The following is a 12,812-nucleotide window of genomic DNA, read 5'->3' as shown; positions in this document are numbered from 1 at the left end:
CATTGGTGCCTAAGCACTAACCATGATCAACACCCCAGTCGAAGAGCAATTCTATGACGATCTCATCAACATCATCAGATCAGCACCTAGAAAAGACAATCTAATAATCATCAGATTTCGATGTTCGGGTCAGCCGCAATCACACCTCATGGAAAGGGGTAATTGGACATCATAAAGTTGGCAGCAAAAACTCTAATGACATTCTCCTTCTGGCCACCTGCGTGAAACACCAATAAGCCATCACCCACACGATGTTTCAACAGGTCAACAAGTACAAGACCACCTGGATGCATTTTCACTCTGGTCACCTGATGGACCATGTTATTATGCGCCAGCGCAACATCCAAGATGCTATGATCACAAGCAAATTATCAAACAACACAGCCAAGCAGCAAACTACTGATGTTGAAAGCCTGTGGTCAAACAGCTCTATCAAGCTGTGTGCAGCACCTCCATAGAAGTACTACACTTCATTAAAAGTAAAAAGACAAGATTGGTTTGATGACAATGATGAGGAATCAGGCAGCTTCTGGCCTCCATGCGTACTGGTCACCTCTCCTGGATTACTGAATACCAGTAATTAAAGCAGCAAGCTCAAGCTAAGCTTTGGTCTATGAAGGAAAAATGGTGGAAGATGAAGGTTTTTTTAAAATTCATTCATGGGATGTGGGTGTCACTGGCGAGGCCAGCATTTATTGCCCATCCCTAATTTCCCTTGAGAAGGGGGTGGTGAGCCGCCTTCTTGAACCGCTGCAGTCCGTGTGGTGAAGGTGCTCCCACAGTGCTGTTGGGTATGGTACTGCAATCAGCTACTGACCAAAAGGACATGAAGCGCTTCTTCGATGAGCTACAGGCTGTATATGAACCGAAAACGAGTGGCACTGTCCCCATCCTGAGTGAAGATGGCACAAAGTTTCTAATTGATCAAGCAGAAATCTCAGAGCACAGGGACAGCCATTTCAATCAAGATCTCAACTATACGCTAGTGTCTGCTGACGTGCTGAACGGCATACTGCAACTACCTGTGCAAAACCGGCTTACTACCGCCATCACATCAAGCAATTTGACCATTGCCACATGTGCTGTCTATGATGTATCACTGGCATCAAGTGGCAGGACAGGGTACCTAACACTGATGTCCTCAAGCACTGCAATATAACTCGAATCAAGGCCACAATCTTAAAGGTCTCGTGGCATTGGTCTGGACAATTCGGACGCATGCCTTATTATAGAATTCCTAAAGCCATTTTCAACAGCCGCTTTAGCCCGGATATGAGACCATAAGACCACAAGAGATAGGAGCAGGAGTAGGCCATTCGGCTCCTCGAGCCTGCTCTGCCATTTAATGAGATCATGGCTGACCTGATTTTTACCTCAACTCCACTTTCCTGCCCTTTCCCCATATCCTTTGACTCCCTTGCTGATCAAAAATTTGTCTAACTCAGCCTTGAATGTATTCAATGACTCAGCCTCCACAGCTTTTTGGGGTAAAGAATTCCAAAGATTCACGACCCTCTGGAAGAAGAAATTCCTCCTCATTTCCGTCTTAAACGGGTGACCCTTATTCTGAGACCATGCCCCCTAGTTTTAGATTCCCTTATGAGGGGTAATATCCTCTCAGCATCTACCCTATTGAGTCCCCTCAGAATCTTGTATGTTTCAATAAGATCTCCTCTCATTCTTCTAATCTCCAACAAGTATAGACCCAACCTAGAATCATAGAAGTTTACAACATGGAAACAGGCCCTTCGGCCCAACATGTCCATGTCGCCCAGTTTATACCACTAAGCTAGTCCCAATTGCCTGCACTTGGCCCATATCCCTCTATACCCATCTTACCCATGTAACTGTCCAAATGCTTTTTAAAAGACAAAATTGTACCCGCCTCTACTACTGCCTCTGGCAGCTCATTCCAGACACTCACCACCCTTTGAGTGAAAAAATTGCCCCTCTGGACCCTTTTTTATCTCTCCCCTCTCACCTTAAATCTATGCCCCCTCGTTATAGACTCCCCTACCTTTGGGAAAAGATTTTGACTATCTACCTTATCTATGCCCCTCATTATTTTATAGACTTCTATAAGATCACCCCTAAACCTCCTACTCTCCAGGGAAAAAAGTCTCAGTCTATCCTACCTCTCCCTATAAGTCAAACCATCAAGTCCTGTTCAATCTTTCCTCATAAGACAACCCTTCCATACCCGGAATCAACTTAGTGAACCTTCTCTGAACTGCATCCAATGCAAGCATGTCCTTACTTAAATAAGGGTACCAGAACTGTATGCGTACTCCAGGTGTGGTCTCACCAGCACCCTGTACAGTTGTAGCATAACTTCCCTGCTTTTATATTCCATTCCCTAGAAATAAAGGCCAATATTCCGTTTGCCTTCCGGATTACCTGCTGCACCTATATGTTGACTTTTTATGTTTCATGTACAAGGACACCCAGATCCCTTGGTACCACAGCATTTTGTAGTATTTCTCCATTCAAATAATATTTTGTTTTTTTATTTTTCCTCCCAAAGTGGATGACTTCACATTTTCCCACATTACATTCCATCTGCCAAATTTTTGCCCATTCGCTTAACCTGTCAATATCCCTTTGCAGACACTGTATCCTCATCGCAACTTGTTTTTCCACCTATCTTTGTATCAGCAAATTTGGCTGCAAAGCACTCTGTTCCTTCATCCAAGTCATTGATATATATTGTAAATAGTTGAGGCCCAGCATTGAGCCCTGCGGCACCCCACTAGTTACAGATTGCCATTTTGAAAATGACCCTTTTATCCCGACTCTTTGTATTCTGTTAGTTAGCCAATCCTCTATCCATGCCAGTATATTACCCCCAACGCCATGAGCTCTTATCTTGTGCAGTAATCTTTTATGTGGCACCTTATCGAATGCCTTTTGGAAATCCAAATATACTGCATCCATTGGTTCCCTTTTATCCACCCTGCCCATTACTTCCTCAAAGAACTCTAATAAATTTGTCAGACATGATTTTCCCTTCATAAAACCATGTTGACTCTCCTTGATTGTATTATGAGTCTCCAAATGTCCTGCTACTACTTCCTTAATAATGGATTCTAGCATTTTCCCAATAACAGATGTTAGGCTAACTGGTCTATAGTTACCTGCTTTCTTTCTCACTCCCTTCCTGAATAGGGGTGTTACATTTGTGGTTTTCCAATCCGCTGGGACCATTCCAGAATCTAGTGAATTCTGGAAGATTACAACCAATGCATCCACTATCTCTGTAGCCACTTCCTTTAAGACCCTCAGATGTAAGCCATCAGGTCCAGGGGACTTGTCAGCCTTTTGACCCATTAGTTTACCTAGTTTCCGGCCAATATCACAAGAGACAGCCCGATGAAACGCTACACACACACTAAAGCTCACCTTCAAATCTTGCAATATTAATCCCAACACCTGAAATGACCATAACCACTGCAGACCACCTCTGCCAAGTGAGCTTGAATGAATTTGGTGCAAGGTTGCGAGATCTGGCTGCCAAGTACCTTGCACTCAAGGCAACTCATCTATCAGCCTCACCTGGCTTTCAATGTGATAAATGCATCCAGGGTCCGGCTCTTCTCCCATCAGTACGCCCATAACAAGACACTCATCCATCGATTCAATGGGAGACTTTTATCACACTAAGAATAAATTTACAAGTTTGTGCTCCTACATAAGAACATAAGATATAGGAGCAGGAGTAGGCCATACCGCCCCTCCAGCCTGCTCCACCTTTCAATCAGATCATGGCTGATCTTCAACCGCAACCTGGTACAGCCTCGCCTGCTGGAAGCACATTTGAGGAATTCAGGTAAATATACCCCACCATTTCCAGCCAATTCCTTTTTAATGGTCAAAAAAATCTTGGGTATAGACCCAGATTCCCCTATATACACCTGGCATAATAGCTTAGCCTGATTTGGAGTGAAACATTAGCCTCTTGTTTTGTCATTTCCTACTTATGTCTGCATTATTGAGTCAAAATTCTTGTTTAAACTTGATCGGAGAAATGTCCTTTTTCAAACAGTGTTCATTTTAAAGAAAGAGCATACCACCTTCATTACATGTTTTCTTGACAGCTGCAATTTCTTTACCTATATTTACAGCAAGGCAAATTCATACTCCAGGCACAGTGTAGAGGTAAATGGCATTCACTGTGGTACCAAGGCATTAGGACTTGGAGTCTCCCAATTTTAATTGCCAGTGTGTGCCGAGTTAGTCAATCTCACCTGGTATGGTAAGAGGTGTAAAATCTGCCTCAGCACGTGGCATAAGGAGGTACATATTTGCCAAGACTCCTGCTCCTATCCACTGATTCCTCCTAGAAAGTGCTTTGTGTGCATCAGCCAAGGACAAGGGAGAGGTACTGGGGGATGGGGGGAGCTTGCCCACTCCATTAGGCTCTGACCCTAGCATACATCAGGGGAGAAAGCTGGAGAAAAGATGTAGAAGACTTTTTTTTTTAAATGTAGCCACATTATGTATTATTTGCTAATAAGTGGACCTGAGGGTCAATTAAGAAAATATAATTAAAGGACTTTCGAACTTTTGTGCTCTTGTTGCAGAAAACTTGTCTTATTAGCGTGTAGCACAGAAATAATGTGCTAATAAGTCAACAAATACAGGGAGAAAAAAAAAATCAGAAATTTGATGACATGTTCCACTTGCAGCTCCTCAAGACCAGGAAATCCAATTTGAAAACCTATGACATTAAAGGACCAAGTTAAAAAGTTAGTTCTTGTTTGTATTTTAGTTATTAAAATTGCACTGAACGCTACAAAAAGATCAAATTCAAATTTTAAAAAGTTGAAAGCATACACCAAACTTCTGAATCCTTAGAAATGTCTTCCCAAAAAAGCCGAAAGGATTAAAGTAACATTTTTTCATATCTCAATACTGAACCACACAAGGCTGAAAATTAATTAATGTATTTATTTTATTAATTTACTACATGGTAATGTTGGCACTGGATATAATACCTCAATTAACATTTTATATGAAAGTTGCATAGTGTTGAACAGACATAGATCAGAACACACGACAAATACTCTAAACGCGAACACTGAACGCATCATGCTTGACAAAGGATTGTGCTACCTTTAGACAGTACAATAAAATTTACAAAAAGCTTCTTGAGCAAAATGCAGTATCAAAGACATCTAATTCAAGTCACAATCACTATATATGAAGGAAATGAAAAACTACATAGAAGATAAAATTCACAATTACATAAACAGAACAAATTAATGATAGTTACAGTAAATCCTGTTCTGATTTTACCTTTAATAATTTGAAATAAAATCTTTTCATAAATGCATATAAGTAAACTGTCCAGTATGCTTGAAAGATTTGACTTTATAGGCAATAACTTGTTTTTTAAAATTTTAGGATATTTAGTCTATCAATATAACTTCTGGTTTTCTTTACAAAAAGGCCCCAAGAGTAACTGTAGCAGGAACTGTCTTTTAGCAAGCACTTCTGCTAAACTGATAATTTTTCTAACATATGGCTATGAAAACTCTTCCAAGACAACATGACCATCATTGTTTGTATCTGAATGTCTTAGTGCACTGTAAAAATATATGGTTTAGGTCCCACATGGAAAGAGACTGGGTCATACAATTCAAGATGGTACCAGGTTTAATCCTTGGTCTGTGCAAAATTAGCTGATGACCGCCATGGACCAGAAATGGTAATGAAACAAAATACATCAGCCAATGTTTCTGATCATCATTAAGCAACCCCTGCCGGAAGTGTGTGCATACAGATGCTAAGTGAATACAAGTTGAGCTTGGCCGACGGTTGCCGTGTTTGAATAGCCCACTGAAATTCACTGTTCAGATTTTCACATGAAGAACGCTCACTTTGGCAGGAATCCTGGCATGAGCTTCCACTTTCAGAATAAAGGGAAAAAAATCAGAATGGGGAGGGATGAAGTAAAGAGAAATGTACAAGTCTCAACCCCCCAACTTGCTCAGATGGCTATATAACAAGTGAGAATCAAGCTTTTAAACTAATTAAGAAATGCAAATTCATGAGCAAGGCCAACACAACAGTACAAGTCTTTAGCTTGTGCAAAATCATGGCACAAGCATTGGTGAGGTTAAATGGATGCTTAACCACTGGCCCATTAGCATTAATGCAGCTCTCATTATCCGCTTACTTTCAAAATTATGTATACATAATACCCACAGCTTTTCCACAGGGTAGCCAAAAGATTGCCCACAATGTTGTACAGAACACAGCCCAAGTTCATACCTTTCAAATGTACCGTTTTAAAGCAGCAAGCCTGGCTATTAAACAGCATCAGCAGCATAGAATGCTTCTAAACTGATAAAATCAGCCAATTTGCCAATTGCTCAGAAAACTGCATTCCTGTCTGAAGCACTGATCTAAATTCACCCTTTCAACACATTGCAGGTGAATCAGATTCAATGTCATAAAAAAATCATGAAAGGTATACGGTGAACTTTTTGAAAATTAGCATTCCTCCTTTAGAACTGTACAACTATTAATGCACATACTTTTATGCTGCTACAATGCTTCAAAGGTTCATTTAAGATGAACTGAATGTTTACATTAAGTTTGAAGAATTATTATAGTTCCAAATGCCAGTCTCTTGATTCTGCTTATGCTTCCTCTATCTTTTTGATTCTAAATGCAAAGGAACTCAAAACTTTGGTGTGTGGTTTATCTAAAGCTTTGAAAACCCCTACATTAATTGATATGACATATACTGAATATTATGACCTTGGTCCAAAAGTATAAAAATCTTTATATAAAGAAAGATATTTTGTAACACCACTGCTTTCAAGATTTCCTTATTCTACTCAACACACATGACTTAAGATAGATAGATATATATGCATCCTGTTTTTGGCTTACTATTCTTGTCATTGTTTCCTTAATCTTAAAAGCAGGTTCTCTGTACTTCCCACGTTAAACATTATGTCCTTAGGTCTTTCCTCCATAAAACTTCTCTTCTGTTTTTACAGTTAGTTGTTTGGTTTCAGGGATTCATACCCTTCTCGTAGTAGATCCCTCCATGCTTTCAGGAACTGAGCATTTGCTGAGCATTTTGCAGTTAGGTCTTCCACTTGAGCTGAAACAGCTGATGTGACTTCCCAGACTTTTGTTAAATACAAGGCAGTCTGAAATAAAACGAAGCAGCAAATATAAAAATATAAAGAGGCAAAAATAATAAAAGGCCACTTAACCTATCAAATGCATCTTGTTGTACAGAATCAGCTCAGACCATTTCTCTTCTTCCCTGCAGCACCATACCTATATCAAGCTTTGCAAAACTTTATCATTTTATTAATTTTGCCAAAAGAATTTATAATGTAGTAGTAGGAAGCATTATTATTTTTGTAAACAATTTTTAAAATGTTGTTGGTCTACGGTGCAGGATCTATTGAGACAGAGTAAAGTCTGATGGGTCAATATGAAATAAAGATGTTGCAGACCACGCACACATATTTGTATTACTTAAGCCTATAGTGACAAACAGCTGTTTTGCTATAGCAAGAAGCCATTAACTTTCACCTGAATCCCACAGTAAACCCTGTTGCAGGGCCAATGACATCTATGGCAGATTTTATTATTAGTTGTATCACAGTATTTGTTCTATTTCAGGCTGAACAACACAAACATGTGCTGAAAGTACTGCCAACATTTTAAGGACTATGTATGAAAAGAAGCAAACAGCAGTCCAATAAAAATATTCTATATTAACCTTATTTTCAATTGCACCCTTTACATCTACATCACCAAAATTCACTTCCATGTTCCCAGCTGCCCCTTCTCTGGCCCAAAATCCAGCAGTGACTTCAATGTGTCTGCCAATCTGCTTCACAAATAGCTTGCTTCCACCATCCATGCCCTTATTTCCCAGTCCCTGAGAATCTCCTACTCCCACTTTTCCCATAGTACACAATCCATCTCTGTAACCTTAAGTTAGAGGGCAAGAATTTCTGAAGTGTGTTCAGGAGAACTTTCTTGATCAGAACATTTCCGACCCAAAGAGGAATGAGGTGGGTCAAGTGGAGCAAGTGTCAGTAGGGGAACATTTAGGGAACAGTGATCATTTAGATTAGCTATGGAAAAGGACAAGGAGCAATCTAGAGTAAAAATACTGAATTGGAGGAGGGCTAATATCGGTGGGTTGATAACAGATCTGGCCCGAGTAAATTGGAATCAAAGATTGACAGGTAAAACAGTAATCGAACAATGGGCGGCCTTTAAAGAGGAGATGTTTCGAGTACAGTTAGGTACATTCCCATGAGGAGGAAAGGCAGGGCAAACAAAGCCAGAGCTCCCTGGATGACAAAAGAGATAGAGAAGAACAAATATGCAGGCAAATTTCTGAATGCAAACATAAGAGGGCAATAATAGTAGGGGACTTCAACTACCCTAACATCAACTGGGATTCAAACAGTGTGAGGGGCACAGAAGGCGCAAAATTCTTGATCGGTGTCCAAGAGAACTTTTTTAGCCAGTACGTGACAAGCCCAATAAGAGGGGATGCAATTCTAGATTTAGTCCTGGGAAATGAAGATGGGCAAGTGGGTGAAGTGACAGTAGGTGACCATATTGGGGATAATTCAGTTAGTTTTAGCATTATTATGGAAAAGGACAGAGTTAAATCAGGAGTAAATGTTTTAAATTGGGGGAAGGCAAATTTTACAGAACTAAGAGGTGATTTGGCAGAAGTGGCCTGGACACAACTACTTAAGGAGAAATCAGTGGCAAGCCAGTGAGAGGCACTAAAAAGTGAAATTCTACGGGTACAATGCAGACACGTCCCCTCAAAGAAAAAAGGTGGTACTGCCAAATTTAGAGCCTCTTGGTTGTCTAGAAGTATATGGGGCAAGACAAAGCAGAAAAAGAAAGCTTATGACTGTCACAGAAAACTAAATACTGCAGGAAGCCTGGAGGAGTATAGAAAGTACAGGGGTGACGTAAAAAAGGAAATAAGGAAAATAAAGAGAGGGTATGAAAAAAATATTAGCTAGTAAGATTAAAGAAAACTCAAAGATGTTTTATTAGTACATTAAGAACAAGAGGATAGCTAAGGAAAAGGTGGGACCTATCAGGGATGATAAGGGTTACTTGTGTGTAGAAGCAGAGGATGTGGGTAGGGTTTTAAATTAATATTTTGTCTCCGTATTCACAAAGGAAAGGGATGCTCCGGATGTAGTAGTTAAAGAGGAGAGGTGTGAAATATTGGATAAGGTAAACACAACGAAAGAGGAAGTACTAGAGGGACTGGAATCCTTGAAAGATGATAAGTCACCAGGGCCAGATGGATTGTTTCCTAGGCTATTGAAGGAAGCCAGGGAGGAAATAGCGGATGCTCTGAGGATCATTTTCCAATCCTCACTAGATACAGGGGAGGTACGGGAGGACTGGAAGACTGCAAACGTAGTACCATTGTTTAAAAAGGGTACGAGGGAAAGGCCGAACAATTATAGGCCGGCCAGTCTTACTTCGGTGGTGGGCAAACTATTAGAATCAATACTGAAAGATAGGATAAACTGTCACTTGGAAAGGCATGGTTTAATCAGGGATAGTCAGCATGGATTTGTTCAGGGAAGGTCATGCCTTACAAATCTGATTGAATTCTTTGAGGAAGTGATAAGGATTGATGAAGGTAGTGCAGTGGATGTTGTCTACATGGATTTTAGTAAGGCATTTGACAAGGTCCCACATGGCAGACAGGTCAGAAAGGTAAAAGCCCATGGATACAGGGAAATGTGGCGAATTGGATCCAAAATTGGCTCAGTAACAGGAAACAAAGGGTAAAAGTCGATGGATGTCTTTGCGAATGGAAATCCGTTTCCAGTGGTGTGCCACGGGGCTCAGTGTTGGGTCCCTTGTTGTTTGTGGTATATATTAATGATTTGGACTTGAATGTAGGGGGCATGATTGGCAAATTTGCAGACGACACAAAAATTGGCCGTGTAGATGATAGTGAAGAGGATATCAATGGGTTGGTGGAGTGGGCAGAAAAGTGGCAAATGGAGTTCAACCCGGAGAAGTGTGAGGTAATGCACTTAGGGAGGGCAAACAGTAAAAGGGAATACGCAGTAAACAGGAATATATTGAGAGGGGTAGAGGAAGTGAGAGACCTTGGAGTGCATGTGCACAGGTCCCTGAAGGTGGCAGTACAGGTAGATAAGGTTGTGAAGAAGACATACGGAATGCTCTCCGTTATTAGCCGAGGTACAGAATACAAAAGCAGGGATGTAATGATGGAACTGTATAAAACGCTGGTAAGGCCACAGCTGGATTATTGTGCGTAGTTCTGGTCACATTACAGGAAGGACATAATTGCTCTGGAGAGAGTGCAGAGAAGATTTACAAGCATGTTGCCATGAAAATTGCAGCTACGAGGAGAGATTGGATAGGCTGGGGTTGTTTTCCTGGGAGCAGAGGAGGCTGAAGGGAGACTTGTTTGAGGTGTACAAAATTATTAGGGGCCCAGATAGAGTAGACAGAACTCCCTCGAGGGGAGTTCAAGGACTCGAGGACATAGATTTAAGCTGATTGGCGGAAGGATTAGAGGGGACATGAGGAAAAACTTTTTTACCCAGAGGGTGGTGGGTGTATGAAATTCGCTGCCCGAATTGGTGGTAGAGGCAGGGACCCTCAACTCTTTTAAAAAGTACCTGGACCTGCACCTAAAGTGCTGTAAGCTGCAGGGCTACGGACCGGGTGCTGGAAGGTGGAATTAGAATGGGCACCTGGTTGTTCTACGAGCCGGCGCGGACACGCTGGGCCGAATGGCCCCCTTCTGTGCTGTATCTTTTCTATGGTTCTATGGAGACTAAGATGAAGCAGAAAAAGGGGGCATGTGACAGATGTCAGGTTGATAACACAAGTGAGAACCAGGCTGAATATAGAAAGTTCAGAGGGGAAGCGAAAAAGGAAATAAGAGGGGTAAAGAGAGAGTACGAGAATAGTCTGGCAACTAACAAAAGGGAATCCAAAAATCTTCTATAGGCATATAAATAGTAAACGGGTAGTAAGAGATAGAGAACAGGAATAACCTGCTCACCGATGCTCAGTTTGGGTTTTGCCAGGACCACTCAGCTCCAGACCTCATTACAGCCTTGGTCCAAACATGGACAAAAGAGCTGAATTCCAGAGGTGAGGTGAGAGTGACTGCCCGGTCAAGGCAGCATTTGACCAAGTGTGGCACCAAGGAGCCCTAGTAAAATTGAAGTCAATTGGAATCAGGGGGAAATTTCTCCAGTGGCTGGAGTCATACCCAGCACAAAGGAAGATGGTAGTGGTTGTTGGAGGCCAATCATCTCAGCCCCAGGACATTGCTGCAGGAGTTCCTCAGGGCAGTGTCCTACGCCCAACCATCTTCAGCTGCTTCATCAATGACCTCCCCTCCATCATAAGGTCAGAAATGGGGATGTTCGCTGATGATTGCACAGTGTTCAGTTCCATTCGCAACCGCTCAGATAATGAAGCAGTCGGTGCCCGCATGCAGCAAGACATGGACAACATCCAGGCTTGGGCTGATAAGTGGCAAGTAACATTTGCGCCAGGCAAGTGCCAGCCAATGACCATCTCCAACAAGAGAGAGTCTAACCACCTCCCCTTGACATTCAACGGTATTACCATCGCCAAATCCCCCACCATCAACATCCTGGGGGGTCACCATTGACCAGAAACTGAACTAGACCAGCCATATAAATACTGTGGCTACAAGAGCAGGTCAGAGGCTGGGTATTCTGCGGCGAGTAACTCACCTCCTGACTCCCCAAAGCCTTTCCACCATCTACAAGGCACAAGTCAGGAGTGTGATGGAATAATCTCCACTTGCCTGGATGAGTGCAGCTCCAACAACACTCAAGAAGCTGGACACCATCCAGGACAAAGCAGCCCACTTGATTGGCACCCCATCCACCACCCTAAACATTCACTCCCTTCACCACCGGCGCACTGTGGCTGCAGTGTGTACCATCCACAGGATGCACTGCAGCAACTTGCCAAGGCTTCTTCGACAGCACCTCCCAAACCCGTGACCTCTACCATCTAGAAGGACAAGATCGGCAGGCACATGGGAACAACACCACCCTTACGTTCCCCTCGAAGTCACACACCATCCCAACTTGGAAATATATTGCCGTTCCTTCATCGTCGCTGGGTCAAAATCCTGGAACTCCCTTCCTAACAGCACTTTGGGAGAACCTTCACCAGACATACTGCAGCGGTTCAAGCAGGCAGCTCACCACCACCTTCTCAAGGGCAATTAGGGATGGGCAATAAATGCTAGCCTTGCCAGCGACGCCCACATCCCATGAACGAATAAAAAAAAGATGGTGTGGGGCCGATTAGGGACCAAAAGGGTGATCTACGCATGGAGGCAGAGAGCATGGCTGAGGTATTAAATGAGTACTTTGTATCTGTCTTTACGAAGGAAGAAGATGCTGCCAAAGTCACAGTAAAAGAGGTAGTTGAGATACTGGATGAGCTAAAAATTGATAAAGAGGAGGTACTAGAAAGGCTGGCTGTACCTCAAGTAGATAAGTCATCAAGTCCAGATGGGATGTATCCTAGGTTGCTGAGGGAAGTAAGGGTAGAAATTGTGGAGGGACCGGCCATAATCTTCCAATCATCCTTAGATAGGGGGTGGTGCCAGAGGACTGAAGAATTGCAAATGTTACACCCTTGTTCAAAAAAGCGTGCAAGGATAAACCCACCAACTACAGGCCAGTCAGTTTAACCTCGGTGGTGAGGAAACTTTTAGGAACGATAATCCGGGACAAAATTAACAGTCA

This window comes from Heptranchias perlo, chromosome 1, assembly GCF_035084215.1.
Source record: "Heptranchias perlo isolate sHepPer1 chromosome 1, sHepPer1.hap1, whole genome shotgun sequence".
NCBI classification, from domain to species: domain Eukaryota; kingdom Metazoa; phylum Chordata; class Chondrichthyes; order Hexanchiformes; family Hexanchidae; genus Heptranchias; species Heptranchias perlo.
Note: the sequence above shows the minus strand (reverse complement) of the source record.